The 24,421-nt window shown below is 41.2% G+C and overlaps 1 long non-coding RNA gene across 3 annotated transcripts; it reads right to left on the bottom strand.

Annotated features, from left to right (window-relative positions):
* Positions 1 to 5,407: 5,407 nt before the first annotated feature.
* LOC103282063 (uncharacterized) lies at positions 5,408 to 24,022 on the bottom strand. Of its 3 annotated transcripts, none has more exons than XR_010002115.1 (6): positions 23,634 to 24,022; positions 11,962 to 12,091; positions 8,116 to 8,258; positions 6,470 to 6,566; positions 6,035 to 6,102; positions 5,408 to 5,482 (listed from the first exon to the last, which is right to left on the bottom strand). It is a non-coding gene; the product is annotated as an uncharacterized LOC103282063 (long non-coding RNA). The 3 variants fall into 3 exon arrangements; XR_001729943.2 differs by having other exon boundaries at positions 6,470 to 6,573; positions 23,634 to 23,966; XR_001729942.2 differs by lacking the exon at positions 11,962 to 12,091 and having other exon boundaries at positions 6,470 to 6,573; positions 23,634 to 23,956.
* Between the last annotated feature and the right edge of the window lie 399 nt (positions 24,023 to 24,421).

Genomic DNA, 24,421 nt, shown 5'->3' with positions numbered 1-24,421 from the left:
ATAATAATAATAATAATAATAATAATAATAACAATAATAATAACAGAATCCCAGAGTTGGAAGGGTTCCCTAAAGGCCATCCAGCCCAGCCCCCTTCTGCCAAAAAGGAAAGAACCATCAAAGCCCTCCCTGCAGATGGCTGTCCAGACTCTACATAATAATAATAATAGGATCCCAGAGTTGGAAGGGTTCCCCAAAGGCCATCCAGCCCAGCCCCCTTCTGCCAAAAAGGAAGGCACCATCAAAGTCCTCCCTGTAGATGGCCTTCCAGACTCTGCATAATAATAATAATAATAATAATAATAATAATAATAATAATAATAATAATAATATCCCAGAGTTGGAAGGGTTCCCCAAAGGCCATCCAGCCCAGCCCCCTTCTGCCAGAAAGGAAGGCACCATCAAAGTCCTCCCTGTAGATGGCCTTCCAGACTCTGCATAATAATAATAATAATAATAATAATAATAATAATAATAATAATAATAATAATATCCCAGAGTTGGAAGGGTTCCCCAAAGGCCATCCAGCCCAGCCCCCTTCTGCCAGAAAGGAAGGCACCATCAAAGTCCTCCCTGTAGATGGCCTTCCAGACTCTGCATAATAATAATAATAATAATAATAATAATAATAATAATATCCCAGAGTTGGAAGGGTTCTCCAAAGGGGGGGGGGGGAATAGAGGGGCCTGAGGCTGGGTTGCTGCAGGTTTTTCAGCTGCCTGGCCATGTTCCAGAAGCTGGAACATGTGGGCCTACTCCTAGGATTTATAGTTTCCTAAGGCCCCTTCTTCACAGCCATAGAAGACAGATTATCAAGGCAGATAATCCACATTTTCTGCTTTGAACCGGATTATATGCATCCACACAGCCATATAATCCAGTTCAGAGCAGATAGTCTGGATTTTATATGGCAGGGTATGGGTTCTTCTACATAACCATATAATTGAGATTATGAATGCAGATAATCCAGGTCATATGCATTGAACCAGATTATATGCATCCACACAGCCATATAATCCAGTTCAGAGCAGATAGTCTGGATTTTATATGGCAGGGTATGGATTCTTCTACATAACCATATAATTGAGATTATGAAGGCAGATAATGCAGGTCATATGCATTGAACCGGATTATATGCATCCACACAGCCATATAATCCAGTTCAGAGCAGATAGTCTGGATTTTATATGGCAGGGTATGGGTTCTTCTACATAACCATATAATTGAGATTATGAAGGCAGATAATCCAGGTCATATGCATTGAACCGGATTATATGCATCCACACAGCTATATAATCCAGTTCAAAGCAGATAGTCTAGATTTTATATGGCAGGGTATGGGTTCTTCTACATAACCATATAATTCAGATTATCAAGGCAGATAATCCACATTATCTGCCTTGAACTGGGTTATCTGAGTCTACACTGCCATATAATCCAGTTCAAAGCAGATAACCTGCATTTTATATGGCAATACAGAAAGGGCCTAAGGGTATATTATAGTGTATATTGTAGTGGTGTACTTCAGAGGGATGCATATATCTCACCAAAGGGCAGCTGCACTTTGGAATTAATGCAGTTTGACTCCAATTTCATTGCCATGGCTCAATGCTATGAAACCCTGGGAATTGTAGTTTTATAAGGTCTTTAAACCTTCTCTGCAAAATACTTTAGATGCCTCACCGAACTATAACTCCCAGGATTCCATAGCATTGAGCCGTGGCAGTGAAAGTGGAGTCAAACTATGTTAATTCCACAGTGCAGACACACCACAATGCCTCACTTCTTCCAATGGAGAAATAAAGATACAAGTGCCAGTTAAGTCCAGTGGATTTCTTTATTCATACCAGGGGTCCCCAAACCTTTTAAACAGGGGGCCAGTTCACGATCCTTCGGACCGTTGGAGGGCCGGACTATAGTTGGCCACCAAGCAATAATAAATAAATATATAAATTAATAATAATAACAATAACAATAAAAAAGAGGGTTGGAAGACACCCTTTGGGCCATTGAGTCCAATCCCCTTCTGCCTCTGTGCACCAAAAGCACAAGCAAAGCATCCCTGATAGATGGCCACCCAGCCTCAATAATAATAATAATAATAATAATAATAATAGGAAATAATAATAGGCATTTGGAAACAATAGACATTGACAAAATTACGATCTGCCAGCTGCAAAAGGCCACCCTGCTGGGATCTGTGCGCATCATCCGAAAATACATCACACAGTCCTAGACACTTGGGAAGTGTTCGACTTGTGATTTTGTGATATGAAATCCAGCATATCTATCTTGTTTGCTGTGTCATAATAAAATAATAATAGGATTGGAAGAGACCCCTTGGGCCATTTAGTCCAACCCCCTTCTGCCTCTGTGCACCAAAAGCACAAGCAAAGCATCCCTGATAGATGGCCACCCAGCCTCAATATTAATAATAATAATAATAATAATAATAATAATAATAATAAGGGTTGTAAGAGGTGAAGAGACCCCTTGGGTTACTTAACCTAACCCCCTTCTGCCCTTGTGCCGTGGGGCTGGATAAATGGCTTCGATGGGCCGCATCCGGCCCCCGGGCCTTAGTTTGGGGACCCCTGATTCATACCATATGGAGAGGGGCAGATTTCTCGCCCTTTTCATGATATTGTTTAAACTTCCACTCTATGTCTAATTTTTGTTTTGTGTAAGGTAAAGGTAAAGGTTTCCCCTGACGTTAAGTCCAGTCATGTATGACTCTGGGGGTTGGTGCTCATCTCCATTTCTAAGCCAAAGAGCCAGTGTTGTCCGTAGACACCTCCAAGGTCATGTGGCCGGCATGACTGCATGGAGCGCCGTTACCTTCCTGCCGGAAGTGGTACCTATTGATCTACTCACATTGGCATGTTTTCGAACTGCTAGGTTGGCAAAAGCTGGAGCTAACAGCGGGTGCTCACTTTGCTCCCGGGATTTGAAACTGGGACCTTTCGGTGTGCAAGTTCAGCAGCTCAGTGCTTTAACACACTTCGCTACCGGGGCTCCTTTTTGTTTTGTGTATTTTATGGAAATATGTTTCCATATGTATATTTTACAGAGTGTTTTTAAATTATTATGTGTTCTAGCAATGTTGTCAACCGTCTTGAGCGGGTAAGAAATAAAATTATCATTATCATTATCATTATTGAGTTGCTGTGCGTTTTCTGGGCTGTCTGGCCATGCTCCAGAAGCATTCTCTCCTGACATTTCACCCACATCTATGGCAGGCATCCTCAGAGGTTGTGAGGTCTGTTGGAAATTAGGCAAGTGGGGTTTATATATCTGTGGAATGATGTCCAGGGTGGGATAAAGAATTCTTTGAGGCAAGTGTGAATGTTGCAGTTGGCCACCTTGATTAGCATTGAATGTCCCTCACATATTCAAAGCCTGGCTGCTTCCTGCCTGAGGGAATCTTTGTTGGGTGGTGTTAGCTGGCCCTGATTGTTTCATGTTATTTATTTATTTATTTTCCATACTTGTGTCCCGCCCTTCTCACCCTGAAGAGGACTCAGGGTAGCCTCACAACTGCCAACAATTCGATATCCGATTGGTTTTGGGGGGGGGGGGGCAAAATTCTGTTCGCTTACACTTGAAAATTACCTTGGGCCGGCCCTGGGAACAACACATTATAACCGCACATAAACGTCACAATCCTGGTGAGTCAATGTGTTTATCAGAGCCCCCAGTGGCGCAATGCTGACCGAAAGGTTGACAATGTGAATCGGGGGAGTGGGGGTGAGCTCCCGTCTGTCAGCTCTAGCTCCCCACGTAGGGACATGAGAAAAGCTTCCCACAGGATGGTAAAACATCTAACATCTGGTGTCCCCTGGGCAAGGTCCTTGCAGATGGCCAATTCTCTCACACCAGAAGTGACTTGCAGTTTCTCAAGTCACCCCTGATAAGAAAAAAAAATGTATGTACCTACAAGTTGCCTGTTGACTTCTGGCAACACCATGGATTTTATAGTGGCTTCGTAGGCAAGGTATCCTCAGAGATGGTTTTGCCAATTCCCTCCCCTGAAATATATCCTACAGCACCTGGACTTCGTTAGCTGTGTCATATCCAAATACACACCAGGACTGTCCTTGCTTAAACTTCCAAGATCAGATGGGATCCAGTGCCTTGGGATATTTTGGTCTGAAGATCAATGCTGAAACCGTGTCGTGACTGGTGGAATCATAGAATCATAGAATAGTAGAGTTGGAAGAGACCACATGGGCCATCTAGTCCAACCCCCTGCTAAGAAGCAGGAAATCGCATTCAAAGCACCCCCGACAGATGGCCATCCAGCCTCTGCTTAAAAGCCTCCAAGGAAGGAGCCTCCACCACGGCCCCGGGGAGAGAGTTCCACTGTCGAACAGCTCTCACAGTGAGGAAGTTCTTCCTGATGTTCAGGTGGAATCTCCTTTCCTGTAGTTTGAAGCCATTGTTCCGTGTCCTAGTCTGCAGGGCAGCAGAAAACAAGCTTGCTCCCTCTTCCCTATGACTTCCCTTCACATATTTGTACATGGCTATCATGTCTCCTCTCAGCCTTCTCTTCTGCAGGCTAAACATGCCCAGCTCTTTAAGCCGCTCCTCATAGGGCTTGTTCTCCAGACCCTTAATCATTTTAGTCGCCCTCCTCTGGACGCTTTCCAGCTTGTCAACATCTCCCTTCAACTGTGGTGCCCAAAATTGGACACAGTATTCCAGGTGTGGTCTGACCAAGGCAGAATAGAGGGGGAGCATAACTTCCCTGGATCTAGACGCTATTCCCCTATTGATGCAGGCCAGAATCCCATTGGCTTTTTTAGCAGCCGCATCACATTGTTGGCTCATGTTTAACTTGTTGTCCATGAGGACTCCAAGGTCTTTTTCGCACACACTGCTGTCAAGCCAGGCGTCCCCCATTCTGTATCTTTGATTTCCATTTTTTGTGCCGAAGTGAAGTATCTTGCATTTGTCCCTGTTGAACTTCATTTTGTTAGTTTTGGCCCATCTCTCTAGTCTGTCAAGATCGTTTTGAATTCTGCTCCTGTCTTCTGGAGTGTTAGCTATCCCTCCCAGTTTTGTGTCGTCTGCAAACTTGATGATCGTGCCTTCTAACCCTTCGTCTAAGTCGTTAATAAAGATGTTGAACAGAACCGGGCCCAGGACGGAGCCCTGCGGCACTCCACTTGTCACTTCTTTCCATGATGAAGACGACGCATTGGTGAGCACCCTTTGGGTTCGTTCGCTTAGCCAATTACAGATCCACCTAACCGTAGTTTTGTCTAGCCCACATTTTACTAGTTTGTTTGCCAGAAGGTCGTGGGGGACTTTGTCGAAGGCCTTACTGAAATCCAGGTACGCTACATCCACAGCATTCCCTGTATCGACCCAACTCGTAACTCTATCGAAAAAAGAGATCAGATTGTTGTGGAGTGTTGCTGAGGTTACTGAGTGCTTTCAAAAAAGCCTTTGTGAGTGGGTAATCAGGATGGTCACTGTCCTGTAAAATGAAAAACACAGGCAGAAATTAAAATAGCTGTAACAAAACCATTTACTGGATAAAAGGCTTCTTTATAACTTCTAGCTTAAATGTTGGCTCGCCACTTCTTTCATTGTTACCATTTCTATCAAATTCTCCTAAACTCCCACCTACTTCCCTGCTCCACACAAACAGTAAATTTGCTATATGTTTCCTCACAACATTGTCCCCAGCGTTGCCAAGTGTTCATACAAAACTGTTGACACAGGTCATTCAAAATCTTTGACATGTCACCAATAGGTTGATGACACTCAGTTCTGTTGCTCCTTCTCACCTAACACTATACAAGCACTGGGCATACTTAAATATTTCCTACATTTGATGTAACAAAATTTGAAACATTCTCTGTTCCTGGGTTGTTGTGTGTTTTCCAGGCTGTATGGCCATGTTCCAGATGCATTTTCTCCTGATGTTTCACCCACATCTATGGCAGGCATCTTCAGAGGTTGTGAGGTATATATTCTCTATTTCTGGTTTGAAATTGTTATTCCTGTTTAACTGTGTGGTACTTACTTTGAAAGTAGTTGTCCCTTAAGATCTTCACTCGGCCCTTTTGGGTCGTGCCGTTGCGCCGTCAATCCCTGGTGAAAAAGAATGTGTGAGGGCGGTTCGTGGTGCCCTGTGTGCCCTCCCTCCTCCCCATATCACTTGGAGAGGACAGGAGAGGGTGCATTGGCACCCTTTCCCTTCCATTAGATGGAAGAAAGAGCGGCAACACGCATTGCCCCACCGCCCTTTCTGTCACCACATGGGGATTTGGGGAGGAAAGGGTGGGTATCTCCATTAGAGCTACCCAAATAACACTTTCCTCCGCGTGGTGGAGGACAAAGCACCTTTTGGAGCTTTGCCTTCACTTTGGGAGGAAAGTGGGCAGGGCCTGGCATGCATTGTGTGATGGCGCACAGCAGGCCCCATTCAAGTCACAAAATAAAGCAGCAAAATTTTTACCCCATGTGAAGAGGTACTAAGAGTAGAGACTCATCCCTCTTGTCATCAGTAGACCGGTTTCGCTTTCTTCCTTCCCAGCACACTCACATATGAAAACCTAAGAGCTGACAATACATTCATCTTACATTCATCACAAGGTCAGTATTACTTTTTTGTTTTTAATCAGAAGAAACGACAATCTCTAAAAACCAAGAGATCCTTTGCCCTGCCCAAAGCCCATTATATTAAAGGAGACCGATACCAATTTAAAAACATTGCTTTCCATGGGATCCAATGATTCCACATCAAAGCCCATAAGATACAAGAAGCAGGTCCAGGTTAAAACCATTGCTTTCCATGGCATCCTATGGTTCTGCAGCAAAGCCCATAGGCTACAAGGCACTGTTGACTATTGGGCAATGAAACAGGGTGGGAAACTTTGAATCCACTTTAAGGAGGGGGGTTTAAACAGCTCAGCCAGACAGGTCCTGGGCCTCACCAAACTACAAACCCCAGAATTCTGCAGGAGGCAGAAACCGGATTTAAAGTGGATTCATCTTCTAGTGTGATGAGGCACTAACTCATGTGATAAACTCAGTGCCTCTCCATGTTTGAATCTTGTCCAGAGCTGAAGTGTCTTACAACTGGGAACTTTCTCAATGTGGTAATGTGATAGTCAATGAAAAACTATAGCAAAATGTGCTGCAGAATATTTAATAAAGTTTTTCCATTTTTAAATTATAGGTAAAGGTAAAGGTTTTCCCCTGACGTTAAGTCCAGTCATGTCTGACTCTGGGGGTTGGTGCTCATCTCCATTTCTAAGCCAAAGAGCCGACGTTGTCCGTAGACACCTCCAAGGTCATGTGGCCGGCATGACTGCATGGAGCGCCGTTACCTTCCCGCCGGAGTGGTACCTATTGATCTACTCACATTGACATGTTTTCAAACTGCAAGGTTGGCAGGAGCTGGAGCTAACAGCGGCTGCTCACGCCGCTCCCGGGGTTTGAACCTGGGACCTTTCGGTCTCCAGCTCAGTGCTTTAACGCACTTTGCCACCGGGGCTTTTAAATTATAGAACTAATTGGAAAATGATATTTGCAACCCAGGAACAAAAATCGTGTTACATAGTGTAATGGATGGAATGAGGGAGAGCAAACCTAAAATGAACCCTTACAAAAAAGAGGTGATGACAATCAGCTGAAAGTCTGATTCCAATGGGATTCAGATGGGATTCTGATGGTCAGGTTCATAATGTGGAAGCACTTCTTGTCACTGCATTGTTACTGGATTCTGAGGTAGCAGCAGCAATAAGGAGTGTATTGCACAATTCTGCTGTTACTTTTTCCAAGCCAAAAGTTACTTTGTGGTTTGATTCTTTTAATGCCCTTATCATGGCCCTATTCTTGAAAAATGTCTGGGCTCTTCACTCTCTGCAACAGGCAGCCACTAAAATGCTAACTGTAGCTGGATATAGATCATGCTACGTCCATGTGGTGATGATTTTTATGGTTTTAGTGTTAAGGTGCTTTTTTCAATGATACTGTTCACTGCCTTAACAGTAATTTTTAATGGAAAGATAGGGAAAACATGTTAATAAGGAGAAGACAGAACACGAGGGAGAGACAGACAGAGAGAAAGATGATAGGCCCATAAAGTATATTACTCACTGCTCTCAGAGGCCTTCTGTGTGGCACATCGGAAGTGCTCAGGCTCTGCCTTTTGACTCCTTACTTGGAACGTCAAACTAGGACATTGTCCTCTCCATTTAAAATCATTCTCCTTCCAGCCTGCCACAGAACTGCTGGGTGGGCTGTTGGGAACACAAATTAAAGGGGAAAGCAAGCACACTGGAGAGTCAGCACCACATGCCTCTTTATCAATTTAAGGTACATAACTCTAATCCTATCCCTTGCAAAGCCCCCCTAGCAGATGATCACTAAGGACCTTATCACATGATCTGGGCAAACCACCACTGAAGCTGATCCATCATTGACATGAAAGCTATGAGATTATGCTAAGCACATCCCACTGCCATTCTGCTTCCTCCCTGCAATTAACTCATGCCCTACTGTTGAAGGGCAATACACTTCGGGTCCAACCTATCTTTGAGACCTCATCTCCTTCTACAAATCAGTGTGGGCACTGAGATATGTTGGGGAAGCCCTTCTCTTGTTCCCACCACTGTTTCAAGTTTGGTTGGTGGGAACGAGAGAGGGGGCCTTTTTAGTGGTGGCTCTCCGGCTCTGGAATACCCCCCCCTAAATAAATTAGATTAGCCCCCACTCTTCAAGCCTTTTGGGTGAGTTTACAAACATGTCTCTTCAGATCCTAAGTAATCTATGGTCAGCTTGATGAACCATTGATAATATTGTTCTGCACTTTGATTCTTACGGTAGATTGCCGGCTTATTCACAGCTTCTACTGCATTATAGGAATTTTTTTATAATTTTATACTTTTACAATTTTAATGCAATTTTATATGTGCTGTTGATTATACTTATGTCATTGTATTTATACTTATGTATTGTTGCACTTGGAGTGCTTCTGTGAGCCACACTGAGTCCCTTTGGGGAGATGGTGGTGGGGCACAAATAAAAATGTATTACTATTATGGCTGACAATTTTACAACGTTCCCAACACCTATCTTGTGCAATGGGCCCATTCCATTTCTGTGGCAGCATGCTTGACAGTGAAGTGACATCAGGGCATGGGATTCTGATCCTCCCCCCCCCCCCTCTTCCCCTGTTATTCCTGAGCTGCCTGTTTTGTGTTTATTTAATACTTTTCAGCTATATTGGCTTTTTTTTGTTAACTGTTACTGAAAGTGTGAAATTGTTGTAAAAAGCATTGAAAAATTGTGGTGCAGCAGAAGTGTGGGAAGGCCAAATGGCAAGAGTATGAGCGAGTACAATTGAGGGACTATGGATTGGAGAACTGGCACAATTGCATGAATAAAGAGAGATGAGATAATGAAGGTTCCAATTCCGATATGTATCTGCTATCTATGACTGCCCAATTCCCGTAGAATAGTGGTTTCATGCAATAATGCCCGAAATGAACATGAATTCAGAGCTCTGCTTTTATTCTCTCACTATTTCCTAACTCTTAAATCTACTAACCAATTCTGGATTTGAGTGAGGTAACTTTGTTAGAAAGATTGTTATCTTTCCTAAGGGAGTTGGCTTTTATTCTAGTTCTAGAAATATATCCTCCAAGTTTCTGCTGACAGTATGATTTGAGCTTCAGCCACCAGGCCACTTAATCCAAAGTATTCCCATTGAAACCACTGGAACTGTTTCATCAAATTCGCTTTGGGGGCTGCTAGTTTCAAAGGTAGTGTCCTTTTCCATTCTGACTAATGCTGCTGACATAGGCTCAAAAGGAACATTAGATTGAGCAAAATTGAATTTCTGAGAGCCAAAGCCCAATTCCAGTGATGAGATTTCATCCATATAGTAGAAAGGGTCACATGTTATTTATTTTTATCCTTTAAAAATATTTTTAATCATTTAACTTTAGTCCTAGACAGGATAGATAACATCAACTGAATATGGGAAGCTAGAACAAAGGGAGAATTATGGTAGGTAGTGAAATCTTCCTTGTGTTTTTCGTTTACTTTTTGCTTCTGTTTCAAATCTCAGGATGGTGTATAATAAAATCCACATGGTCAGTTTAAAACAGTGTAAAAAATGATTTTTAAAAGCTAAAAAGATATTGAACAATTGATTTTTTTTTAAAAAAGAAGAAGATAGATAAAGACAATTTAAAATAATGGATAGCAATTCAAAACCATGTAGTTCCAAGTTCTATTTGGAAAGGCTTGGGGAGCTAGGTAAATTTAGTTCGGTGAAGCGAGGGTTAAAAGCAGACGAGATAGCTGTGTTTAAATATTTAAAAGGACGTCTTGTTGAGTTTCGGATTATATCTCTGGCTAATCCGGATTATTTGCCAGTTCTTGTTTTTTGGGGTTTTATCCGCTTGTTCTACTTAATAACACTGAAAGTTAAGTGTTTTAATTCTTTTTAGTTTGTTGAGCTATTTTTTGGACTGTTGCTTTAATAAACTCTATTTTGCTCTCTAATTGGCGTCTGACCTTTGACACAGAGCAGCTCACAAAAAGCACACAATAGTGCAAAATACACAAAAATTTGATAACAAATAAAACAATAACAAAATAAGTTAACCAAACAATAATTGCATAAAATAACATACAACTCTACTGATGAAAATCCAACAATGCAGCAAAGCTGTGGGTATAACAGGCTATGAACTGTCTTAGTCCATAAAGTGCTAACAGAATCAGTCACTAAGGCCTCAGATTTAGTGAGTAATGTGTTAATCATCCCTCCTCTATTTAAATAAAATCAAATGATTTTGTCTGAAGCTACACTGAAAATCCACTAAAGTAATGAAAACACAAAAACACTTCAGTGCCACTGATATAACCTCCCAGAATCCCGTGCTATCCCAAATATAGTATTTCTTTCTTTTTATAGTCCTTCTCAAACTGGAAATAGGATGTGATATACGTCCATTCCAGTTACTGTTTTGAGAGAGACTGCAGAGAAAAGCAGGGAGGGGAAATATGAAACAATTCTCATTCCTCACATAGGTGCCCATCTCTGTTCTTTCTCTCTCTGTATATCTGTATCTTTCTCCCTATGGAGGGCTAAAAGTGGCTTACAACCCGGATTAAAAGAAAATACAGATAAAGCTTAATAGGTTTCCCTATAGATTTTGAAAGCAAGGGCAGTGCATCACAGTTCTGACATGTGCAAAACACAACTTTGTTGATGAAAGAAAAGTAAAACAGGAAATGCAAGAATTGTGTTCCCTTCTGGTCTTTGTCAAGATCAAAGCTGCTCCAAGAAACAAACATTAGTTCTATGAAAGGAAAGGTACATCTGAAAGCAAGGTAGTAAGAGTAGGGAGTATGAAAGGCTGACATACTGACAAGAAGAAACTTCTCAAACAGTGATAGCTGTATTTGAAGCCTGATTTTGAAAGCTGTGTATCAAAGTCTGAGAAACACCCCACAGATATTTTAAAAAAATAGAAAGCTGTTACAGTTGTGAAATGTTTTGGGTTGCTCATTCTAGGGTCAGTCCATTGCATTATTTTGGATCAGGGAAAATATATCTATAGAGGGTCTCTTTTCCTTTCGTCAAGTGAATCCCAAAATTGAAAGCATGGCATTTAAAAAGCAAAGAAAAATACACATAAACCCCAAATCCTGGTCTTCCAACTGGCCAGTTAGAAGAGATGCGTCCTCAGATTCTTCCTAAAAGAATGGAAAGTGGGTGCAGATTACAAGTACTGTATGAGGGAAATGGATTCCACAGTCTGGGAGTAAGATAAATCCTATTTGTCTTGTCAAGTGTGCCTTTACACATGATGGTATTCTCAACTTTCCAGCTGTCCCAATCTGGCAAGAGCAGTCCTGATTAACCTTCACCTGTATAGAAGCAATTTGCATTGAAATCAGTAGAAAAAGAAAAGGAGGAAATCTTACCCTTTCCAGCAGGATCAAGCAAAAGCAACCTGCTACAACTTCTCCTAACTTGTGTTTTCTTCCTTGTAAATAACGTGTGCCACCTTAATAACAGTCTGATGTTGCTTGGCTACATGTGTCCCAGTTTATGCTGGAGGGTATGAAAAATATTTGTATAATTGTAGCTATAGCTATGATTTTATTGTTTATTGTTTACTTATTTACTGTAATTTTGCCCTGCTCTATCTCATCTCGAAGGGGACTCAGAGTGGCTTCCGGGTTGGCAATAATTCAATGCCACAACAAGCATAAACATAAAAATACAATATACACCATACATTAAAATCAGTAAAATAAATCATAAAAATTATGACATATCAGTACATTAAAATAAACTGTTAAAAACACTACATCCAAAGTTATAATCCAGGAGCCGTTCCAATCATGTTACAATCACTTCATGGCTGCCTATTGCACTGTGCTACTCTCTGAAAGCTTGATTCCATAGCCAGGTTTTTAGTTTCTTTCTAAAGGTCAGGAGGGAAGGAGGCGATCTAATTTCCCTAAGAAGGGAGCTCCACAGCCAAGGACCCTCCACTGAGAAGGCCCTGTTCCTCGTTCCCACAATCGCACCTGTGAAGGTGGTGGGACCGAGAGCAGGGCCTCCCCAGAAGATCTTAGCCTAAAAGGTGGTTCATAGAGGGAGATACGTTCAGATGGGTAAGCTGGACCAGAACTGGCTGGATACCTGGGAGGGAGGTTATATCAGAGGAATTCTTGCATTGTGAAGATACTGAATGGAAGACCCTTGAAATCCCTTATAATTGTATGGGTCGTTCTACATGGACAGGTTATCCCAGGCATAGGCAAACTTCAGCCCTCCAGGTGTTTTGGACTTCAACTCCCAGAAATCCCAGTCAATCCAGAATGACAAATTCTGAATCAACCCTGGAATGGTTTTTACCACAAACCCCAGTGGTGCTGCAAAGGAGTCCTGACCCTCCAGCAGTACCAAACCCAGCACAATGCCACTGGATGGTCAACTTTACTATCTCGCTTCCTGTTCTCATTGTGGGGTGGTCTTTGGGTGCAAAATGGTTGGTGGCCGCCTAAGATGCCAGAGTGACGCAGGACAGGGAAGGGGGGAAATGAGGAATTGCCCCTCCTTCCCCTCTCAACCCTTGTGCCCCATCTAACCTCATTTTAGATTGTGAGTGATGGCCGCAAGCCATGTTGTGCCTGGAGTTCACTGCTGCGACAAGGACAGGACGGAAGTGGTATGTGCCATCCTGTGTTCCTGGGCCACCCCAGGGAATGCTAGATGGCCATGTAAACAGTTGTAGCCAGTTCCATTTTTGGAACTAGCTCAATGTTTACATGGACCTAAATTCATGGTTTGCTTCAAATTCTTGGGGAAAATTTAGAGCAACCCTCAACCTTTCTTGGCCCACATTAACCTGAATCAGCTCTATGAGTCATGCAGCTGCCACAGAACTGATTTGCCCCCCAACTTCAGGATGTAGATATGCCTTATTGCTACTAGCTAACCAGGAATAAAAGTACAGTAGAGTCTCACTTATCCAACACTCGCTTATCCAACGTTCTGGATTATCCAACGCATTTTTGTAGTCAATGTTTTCAATACATCGTGATATTTTGGTGCTAAATCCGTAAATACAGTAATTACTACATAGCATTACTGCATATTGAACTACTTTTTCTGTCAAATTTGTTGTTAGACATGATGTTTTGGTGCTTAATTTGTAAAATCATGACGTAATTTGATATTTAATAGGCTTTTCCTTAATCTCTCCTTATTATTCAACATATTCGCTTATCCAACGTTCTGCCGGCCGGTTTATGTTGGATAAGTGAGACTCTACTGTAAATGGGAAAGCTGCATGCATTTCCCAGATTATATGTTGTGAAGTAAAACAGTATGAACAGTATGAAACTTTGTATCCTGTTTGTCCTCTGATGACACTATGTAACAAAATTTGAAAATTTTCTTTTCCTGGTTTCAAAGTGTTATTTCTTCTTTAATTGTGCAGTACTTATGTTGAATGTACTGTAGTTGTTATACTCCAGAAATGTTGTTTTTGTGGCTGCCACAAACTATGTTGAGTTGGTTGACACTGTATGAGATATTCATTGAAAAACTATAGCATAATGTGCTGCAGGATGTCCTGCAAAAACAATGTTTCTGTAGTTTTATAAACTTTTCCCATGCCTTTATGATAGAACCAGCTAGGAAATGTCACTTATAACCCATGTTGCGCCGGGCTGTGGCGCAGGCTGGTGAGCAGCCTGCTGCAGTAAATCACTCTGACCATGAGGTCATGAGTTCGAGGCCAGCCCGTGGCGGGGTGAGCACCCGTCAATTAAAAAAAATAGCCCCTGCTTGTTGCTGACCTAGCAAGCCGAAAGATAGTTGCATCTATCAAGTAGGAAATAAGGTACCACTTATAAAGTGGGGAAGCAAATTTAACTAATTTACAATGTTGGAATGAGGAAGTGCCGTCACAGTGGATGATGAAGCAGCTGCTCCCCCTTGTGGCCAGAATCGAACATCACATCAGGAGAAGGTTAAATTGCCTCTGCGTCTGTCTCTGTCTTGGTTCTATGTGTATATGAGCATTGAATGTTTGCCCTATGTGTATATAATGTGATCTGCCCTGAGTCCCCTTCGGGGTGAGAAGGGCGGAATATAAATACTGTAAATAAATTTTAAAAAATAAATAAATAAAATGTTACATATGTAATATAGTGTTATAACAAGTTATCAATTGAAAATATACCTTCACTGATTTTTAGAAAAAGGCTAAACTAATTTAAACATATAGTTTAAACTGATAAAGAAAATTAGCCGTGTTCTTAATCTCATGATGGTGTGAAGTTCCCTTCTTTTGTTCAGCAAGAAGTTGTGTTCTTCAAATCCTTGCTGTGCTTGGTGCTCTGAAGTAGAACATGTGTTTGCCTGCTTCTGCCACAGCTTGTGGGCAGGCAAGAATGCAGAGGCATGTTTAGAGCAGCTTTGTCAGTTTGACAGTTGTGTTTTTGTGATGGCCTGTCAGTTCCTGATAACAGAAGCATTCTCATGCTTTTGAGTACAATCCCTGTCATAATAAATCCCAAGCTCTTGTCACTAGTAAAGGAGGATGAAATCAGGACCTTGTTGGTTTGAGTTAAAGGTAAACCCCCCCCCCCCCCCCAAAAAAAAGCATCCTGCAGAAAGTCAGTGGTTTGTGAAGTTTCTAATCTCCCTGCTTAGTCCATCTAGGCAGCTTTACAGTAGCATTTCTGGCTTTCTGGCACCAGAGAGCGGGGGGGGGGGGGAATCTAACAAGCTGAAATAGGTGTGAGCACTGAATTTATTGTTCTGCAAACTGAAAGAGACTCGGGTTCTTGTTGTATTGGTTTTATGGAATTTTTAACATTGTAAAATATGTTTTCTTTCTCCCAGTATCTTCTGTGAGCTACTTTAATCTACCAAAAAAAAAGTGTGGGGTTGTCTTACCATGATGCAGAATGAGGTGACTACATTAGATACAGTAGAGTCTCACTTATCCAACATAAACGGGCCGGCAGAATGTTGGATAAGCGAATATGTTGGATTAAGGAAAAGCCTATTAAACATCAAATTAGGTTATGATTTTACAAATTAAGCACCAAAACATGTTATACAACAAATTTGACAGAAAAAGTAGTTCAATAAGCAATAATTCTATGTAGTAATTACTGTATTTATGAATTTAGCACCAAAATATCACGATGTATTGAAAACATTCACTACAAAAATGCATTGGATAATCCAGAACGTTGGATAAGTAAGTGTTGGATAAGTGAGACTCTATGGTAGCTGATCTGTGGTGTTGTTAATAGGAAGCAAATTGTTTAATTAATTCTGTATATTTTTATACACAGAAAGATGGGGTTGTGAAATTCTCTGTCTCTTAGGGCGCATGCAGACAGCTTGCAAAATGCTTGAGCTCCCACATTTTTACCTGAGGCGTCCAAACAGTTTTGAAACCTGGGTTGGACCAGACCTTTCCCCTGTTTGGAACTGGCCTTAGTTAAGCAGCACTCATAGGGATTGGTAGATGCTGGATAAATGCAGTTTCTGGTTGCTTGAGAGTTACAATTAAAAGAGACCTAACTATTACTGTATATGATACCATATTATAAACTCTGTATTGACTTGGTATTAATACTGAAATACAGTTATTAAAGCAAATTAGGACAGAAGCCCTATCACCTCCTTGTTCTTCCTTTTTCTACCGACGTAAGCGATTTTCCTGCTTCTTGGCAGTGGGTTGGACTGGATGGCCTATGAGGTCTCTTTCAACTCTATGATTCTATGATTAAGTAAAGTCAAATGTGACATAATGTAACATAGTTTTATTGTATTAAAAACCTGATTTTACTGTATTATGAAAATGAATTTTATTTTAATTTTTATTATTTCTTTATTTTTTCTGGCTACTTGAAAGTTCTGATTGCTTCAGTTCTGGTTATGTGAGAGTTGACTGTATCATGTCTTCTCAACTTGGACTTGAATCATTCTAGGCTTTTCCAAGAGATTTGTATATTATTGAGATTAGCATGAGTGATGAATTAAGTAAAGAAAAACTTACACACATTGATGGATGCCCTAATTCCTTGCAATAAGTGATGCATTGAGTTCCTTGGGGTGAATCCCACCCCTTTGAAATCCAAAGTGAAATCCAAATTTGTGGTTGAAGGCAAGAAGTTTATATAATGAAAAACTGACAATTTCTGCTGTATAAAGGCAAATCTATTGCCTTGTAGAAGCCTCAAGCAGAGAAAAGCCAAGCAGCTCAGGCAACAATCTTCCTCCATCCCTCTCACGGGGGGCACAGGGGCCCTGATGCACTTCAAAAAAGCTGTTACTTCGTGCCCTTATCTCCTGGAATGCCATGCCAAGATTAATAGCGCAGTGCAACCTTTTGCCTATGCTAAGCGGAAAATAATTCTTTCCTTTGAGCTACCCAGTAACAATTTCTGCACCAGACAGGTATCCATTACATGTTCCTCTGATAACAAAAAGTCATATTCTTTACACTGTGATTGCTGCCAACCACTCATCAGAAGCACACTATTATTATCACCACTGTGGTTTTCCTACTCCATTAGGTTTCCTGTCCTGCCCCTGCATCTGGCTGGAATAAAAATCAGAAGAGGGCTACCTGCCATTCACTGACATAAGGAAGAAAAGAGGACTACTGATTTACTATTTATTAATTTAAAATCTTTAGACACCATCTTGTCACTGAACATATCTGTACCTTTCTGCCACCAGTAAAAAAGGCTATGGGAAAGGCTGCATTACGGGAACAGTCTTTGTGGACCTTACGGCAGCCTATGACACGGTGCAACATAGAAAAATGCTGCATAAAGTCTACCATATCACCCGAGACTTTGACTTTACAAAAACTGTCCAGACCTTCTTAGAAAACCGCAGCTTCTATGTGGAGTTTCAGGGCCAGAAAAGCAGATGGAGGAGGCAAAAGAATGGTTTACCCCAAGGCAGCGTTCTTGCACCAACCTTATTTAACATCTTCACGAACGATCAGCCACAACCTCCACTCAAAAAGAGCTTTATATATGCTGATGACCTTGGCCTTACAACACAAGCAAAAGATTTTGAAACAGTTGAAAAGCAACTCACCAATGCCTTGAAAGATCTCTCCAGCTACTACAAAGAGAACCACCTGAAGCCTAACCCTGCCAAGACACAAGTGTGTGCTTTCCACCTACGTAACCGCGAAGCCAACAGGAAACTGAAAGTTACTTGGGAAGGCCAAGAGCTCGAACACTGTTTCCATCCTAAATACCTTGGTGTCACCTTAGATCGAACACTAACATATAGGAAACACTGCATGAACACCAAGCACAAAGTAGCTGCATGCAACAACATCCTGCGGAAACTGACTGGCAGCGCATGGGGAGCAGACCCACAAGCCCTATGAGGAGCGGCTTAAAGAGCTGGGCATGTTTAGCCTGCAGAAGAGAAGGCTGAGAGGAGACATGATAGCCATGTACAAATATGTGAAGGGAAGTCATAGGGAAGAGGGAGCAAGCTTGTTTTCTGCTGCCCTGCAGACTAGGACACGGAACAATGGCTTCAAACTACAGGAAAGGAGATTCCACCTGAACATCAGGAAGAACTTCCTCACTGTGAGAGCTGTTCGACAGTGGAACTCTCTCCCCGGGGCCGTGGTGGAGGCTCCTTCCTTGGAGGCTTTTAAGCAGAGGCTGGATGGCCATCTGTCGGGGGTGCTTTGAACGCGATTTCCTGCTTCTTAGCAGGGGGTTGGACTAGATGGCCCATGTGGTCTCTTCCAACTCTACTATTCTATGATTCTAAGTAATAAGAACATCAGCCCTGGCCTTGTCTTACTCAACTGCTGAGTATGCCTGTCCTGTTTGGCACAAGTCTGCTCATGCAAAGCAGGTAGACATAGCACTGAATGAAACATGCAGAATCATCACGGGATGCCTTAAACCTACACCTGTTGATAAACTCTACAAGTTAGCTGGCATTGCCCCTCCTGACGTGCGATGGGAAGTTGCTGCTAATGGTGAGAGAAAAAAGGTCGAACATTGTGAAAGCCACCCACTGCATGGCTATCACCCTCCTCCCACCAGACTCAAATCAAGGAAGGGCTTCATGAGAACCACCACTCCTCTTGATGTTCCTCCAGCAACAGCAAGGGTGTCTCTCTGGGCAGCTAAACCTGGCAATTCTAACTGGATGGCCCCCCAAGAGGGTCTTCCTCCAGGGGCAAACCAAGAATGGGCAACTTGGAAGTCCCTGAACAGACTCAGAAGTGGAGTGGGCAGATCTAAAGACAACTTGGCAAGGTGGCACTACCTGGAGGAATCCTCCACCTTGTGTGACTGTGGAGCTGAACAAACAACTCAGCATATGTATGCTTGCCCACAATGCCCTGCCTCATGCACGGAGGAGGAGTTGTTTAAAGCTACAGACAATGCGGTTGCTGTTGCCTGCTTTTGGTCCAAAACTATTTAGTTGCTTGTGATTTCTTTTCTTTTTTAAAATTTTATTTCATTTCCATTATTTGAAATGCACAATGCTTTTGACACGAAATAAAAATAAAATAAAATAAAACCAGTAAAAAAAAACCCTCTGATGTCAGTTTTTTTTTCTAGTGATCTGATAGGAATACAGTAACATTTGAGTGCCTGTGTATTACAATATATTGTTTTTACCAGGAAAATATACACAGTCCCTTTATGTGGTTTCGGACTTGTTATGAATCCCTATAGCAACCCAGTACGGCCGTGTGTGCACTATGTGTTGTGCATTACACATTGTACCATTGGTCAGACCTCACCTGGAATACTGTCTCCAGTTCTAGGCACCACAATTCAAGAAGGATATTGAGAAGCTAGAATGAGTCTAGAGAAGGGTGACCAAAATGGTAAAAGGTTTGGAGGCCAAGCTCTATGAGGAGCGGCTTAGGGAGCTGGGGATATTTAGCCTGGAAAAGAGAAGATTAAGGTGTGATATAAATGCCATGTTTAAATATTTGAGCCAGCATATTTTCTGCTGCTCCAGAGACAGAGCAACAGATTCAAACTATTGAAAAAGAGATTCCACCTAAACATTATAAAGAAATTCCTGTTTGGCTGTAGAATATGCTGCATCCTTGAAGTGTGGTGGGGTTTCCTTCTCTGGATATTTTTAAACAGTAGCCAGATGGCCATCTGTTGGGACTGCTTTGATTGTGTATTTCTGCATGGCAAGGAGTTAGACTAGGTGACTCTTGTTGTCTCTTCCAACTCTATGATTGTGATTATACATTGTAATTGCATATTTTATATTGTATCCATTAGCTGAAATGTGTTGCGACAATATTGCTGTTCTTCAAGGACACTGCATAGTGCTGGCATACCATATAACTAGATATACTGTATGCTTTTATACTATGCTGAAGGGATGGTGAACTGCTGCAATAATGTATTGAATCTGCCTAATTAGAATGCAAATTAATGATATGCATAATTATAAACACTTACATGATATGCATATTGTATGCTCATATTTACGGAGCTCGAATAAGCCAATCCTAAGGATGCCTTCAAAGATGGATGAGGCCCAGACAGAGAAATTTTGCACAAAGTGGGGGTCACATTATCTAACATTTAGATATCCTACCTGTTGCTGGGTATAAATATTGGTAAAGGGACCAGACATATTTGAAGTAGAGCTTGAAAAATTTACTTTCTCAGATCATGGCTCCCTGAACTGCCATTCAGCTTGACCAATAGTTGACTGGGGAATTTTGGGAGTTGTAATCCATAAAGTGACTTTACTAAATTCTGGCTTGAACTCAGAAAATAATTTTGTTTCTTGAATCTGTGGGCTAAATCCTACAAGTGATTCCATTCAGAACAGAATTATTGACTTGCTTGTTGAATGATGAGTCAATCCTTAGGTACATACCATTGATGCAATGGATTTACTGTAGTAATATCAATAAGATTCAGGCCTGTGTTCCAAGTTACAGAGCCAGGAAAAACCAAGATGAGAAAACAAAGAAGAGCACTGCAGAGAAGAAAAACTGGTCCTTTTTAAGGCCACGAGAGATAAAAAGAGCTTTATCTCTTTACTATGGTGGGGTCTCTTCAAGTACTCTGGATGACTACACTGGAAGGAACAATGACTCTGAACAGAAATGGACACATGATGCATGCTGAGACTATTTCTTGGCAAGCAGGGATGTTCTCCCCAGCTATCCATTATAATAATTTGTATGAGAACACTGTGACTATGATTAGTGTTTTTCAGTTCTCCCAGGGACAAGCCTCCTGTTATTGCCCATTTACATATATTAATTAATTTAAGAGATTTAATTTAATTTGTATGCAAATTTTAAATTGCCCATTGCCTGGCACCAAAGTTAAGAAGAAAATTGGCCAGAAGGCAAACAAACACAAACATACCTTAAACCAGACATACTGTTTTCAAAATGTCTATATAGCAAACCCAGTGAAGATAGAAATGAATGGAAACAAGGCACTGGGTTATCTACACTGTAATGTAGTAATGCTTCAGATTGGCGGCCACACATTTTGTCCCTAACCAATGGCAGGGCAGAGTCCTGATAGTCAAGCCAGGCTGAAAGTACATTAGCTCAATTGGACAGTCACTTATTGCCAGATTGGCTGCAGAGCTCTATCAGTAGAGGCACCTCTATTGATTTCAGCATGAAGTGCCCTCAATGGCCATTGGCCAACTCTCTCAGAGGTCACCTGGCAGCGGTGGCAATGAGGACCCAATCCATCCTCCTTTCCCTGCATTGATGAGCACAGGGGTAAAGGGATGGTGGTACAGTAGAGTCTCACTTATCCAACATAAACAGGCCAGCAGAACGTTGGATAAGCGAATATGTTGGATAATAAGGCAGGATTAAGGAAAAGCCTATTAAACATCAAATTAGGTTATGATTTTACAAATTAAGCACCAAACATCATGTTATACAACAAATTTGACAGAAAAAGTAGTTCAATATGTAGTAATGTTATGTAGTAATTACTGTATTTACGAATTTAGCACCAAAACATCACGATGTATTGAAAACATTGACTACAAAAATGCGTTGGATAATCCAGAATGTTGGATAAGCGAGTGTTGGATAAGTGAGACTCTACTGTAGCTGCAGTTTGGACACCATGTAGAGAGCAGGATCAAGTCTGATATTGGATAGTGGATAACAAACTGGTCCAATATCAGACCAGATCCTGCTCTCCACAGACTGCAAGACTGCTTTTTTGATCAAAGTCCAGAGTATTCCCTGACTTTTGTTAATTTGGGGATAAACCTGGTTTGCCCCGCAATAAGGACTGGAAGTTCCAGAAGCAAATATATTGTGTCTTTGGACTATTAAGCCTGTGTAGACAAACCCACTGTATGTTAAAAAGTGTGTCTTCCATTTACATGGTTCAAACCTTGTCACATTGGGATATACTCCATTTTTGAGACACTCTGTACACAATTCTAAATGGGTCCTATCACATGAGTTTTGTTTAAATGTCAGTAATCCATTGGACTCTGTCTGCAAAAGGCTGCAGAAATGGAATAACTGCACATGCGATTCTAACCATGTTTTTTGATTCAATACGGTTCTGAGGCGCTGTTTTTACATGTGATAGTAAAATCAATATGCATTCAATCAGCTAAAATCTCACAAAAACGTTAATTCAAGACTTCCAGGCTACATCACTGTGCAATATTAGAAAAAATATTTTTTTAAATTAACAGAGAGGCATTTGAATGGATTGGGAGGAACCAGCCTTCCGTGCTATGATGAGTCAACATGCAGTATTCTCAAAATGTAAGAATTGGATGTGATGGGGTCAGTATGCATCTTGTCTGCATACAGGTCTAAAAAATATGGGATGCATACTGATATAAACAGAGTATGTTCCAAAGTGGTAAAGTTCAAGGTGGAACATTAGGAAGTGGAGATAAATTGTGGGTTCAGGCGTCTCCAGGCAGCTCCATGTACAAAGGAGCTTAAAGATACACAAAAATATTTTCATAGAATTATAGAATTGGAAGAGACCTCATGGGCCATCCAGTTCAACCCCTTTTCATTCAAAGCACTCCTGACAGATGGCCATCAGCCTTTATTTAAAAGCCTCCAAAGAAGGAGCCTCCACCACACTCCGAGGCAGAGAGTTCCACTGCTGAACAGTTTTCACAGTAAGGAAGTTCTTCCTAATGTTCAGGTAGAATCTCCTTTCTTGTAGTTTGAAGCCATTGTTCCGTGTCCTAGTCTCCAGGGCAGCAGAAAACAAGCTTGTCCCTCCTCCCTATGACTTACCTGTTTTCTTTGTTTTTCAAAAATCTTTCAATTTCTTATAAAACTACAATCATACATAAGATGAAGGGAGAAAACATAAAATTTAAACATTATATAAACTAGACTAGACTTAAACCAAGCAAACAAACAATACTACATAGAATACTACATTGGCCAAATGTGCAAATTCTAGGAAGAAGTTGGCTGAGCAGCTAACCAGGCAGAGACTGCTGAGGACAAAGCAACAAGTCACAGGTTCTCTTTCAACCTGAGTGAGTGCCTTAAAAGATAGCAAGTGAGAAAAATAAAAAAAAACCTCTAAAAAATTCTTGTTGCATCTTCCATAAATCCAGGGGTATTTTGGGTTGTAGTTCAAAAGAGAGAGAAAGGGAGACGAATATGATTTTCAGAGTGGCAATGATGTCCCCACTCCAGCGCACAAACATATACAAAATAATTCTGGCCTAGAAAAGGATGATTTATCTGGAAATTCCCTCCACTTTGGATTGCTTTCTATCCTCACCATAAAGATGTACAGCATGTATAGTGTGACCCCTGTATCCATGGGGGATATGTTCCTGGACTAAGTGTGGATATGCAAGAATAGTGTAGAGTCTGGACGACCTAGAAGCTGTTACAGGTTGACAATGGGTGCAGAACAGCAGAAGTTTAGTACTTTTGTATTTTCATATAAGCAACACAAGTAGAAGAAGGAAAACATAAATTTTACTCTTATGCAGCATTGTTCAAAAAACCAGTAACTTCAACACAAACTTCCACTATTGCATTAATACAGATCCACAGTCCCTCTGGAGTAGCACACTCACGTATAGTCCTTACATTTAACTCATGCAGTTCTTCCCACAGAATTTATGTCTTTTCCAATCTTCCTTTCTTGGACAAGGAGACGAGCAGAGAAGATAAAATTGCCTGCATCAAATAGGCAGCAAGCCAGAAGCTAATGCAGATTAAGCTCAGGAGCAACCATTTAGTAAGCCCAAAGTTGAATTACAAACACTCCCCAGTTATACCTCTTTGGGAGTGGCCCAAACTTGCTGACCTTAATTATCCCATTCACCCAACCTGTGTATTGTCATATACCGTAATAGAAGCAACATATTTTTTGGACATGGAAAAATGAAACTGCGAGTACTGGTCCTGAGAAAACAGGTTCAGTATTGTATATTAAATGCCAATATACAGTTGGTCTATGTATGTGTCATCAGAACTGTATGTTATTTTATCAAGTTGTAATCTGATGAAGTTTTTTTTTCTTTTTGAAGAACGCTTGGATGATTTCCAGCAAAGAATACTCCTCCTTAGATAAATAACCACTTTCTGTCTCTGTTTAATGGTTTTCTCAGCAGGTAGGGATGCTAGATGACAGCTTTAAAACGCAGTTTGTCATCTGATTCTGATTTATCCTGCATAGATCTATTCTTACATCTTGCCTGATTTTCTTTTTGTAATTTTGGAGGAATTGTAATCTCTTTTTCTGTCTAGGTTTTTTGATGGCTCCCCCCTCAAAAAATGAACAAGAATAAAGAGGCTGGTAGAGCATCTGCAAAGAATTCTGGGAGACCAGAAGACCTCACTCTGGCCATTTTGTAAATGGATATTTCTATATT

Source organism: Anolis carolinensis, chromosome 1 (assembly GCF_035594765.1).
Source record: "Anolis carolinensis isolate JA03-04 chromosome 1, rAnoCar3.1.pri, whole genome shotgun sequence".
Classification (NCBI taxonomy): Eukaryota; Metazoa; Chordata; class Lepidosauria; order Squamata; family Dactyloidae; genus Anolis; species Anolis carolinensis.
The sequence above is the reverse complement of the archived record's forward strand: the minus strand, read 5'-3'. Positions and strand labels throughout refer to the sequence as shown.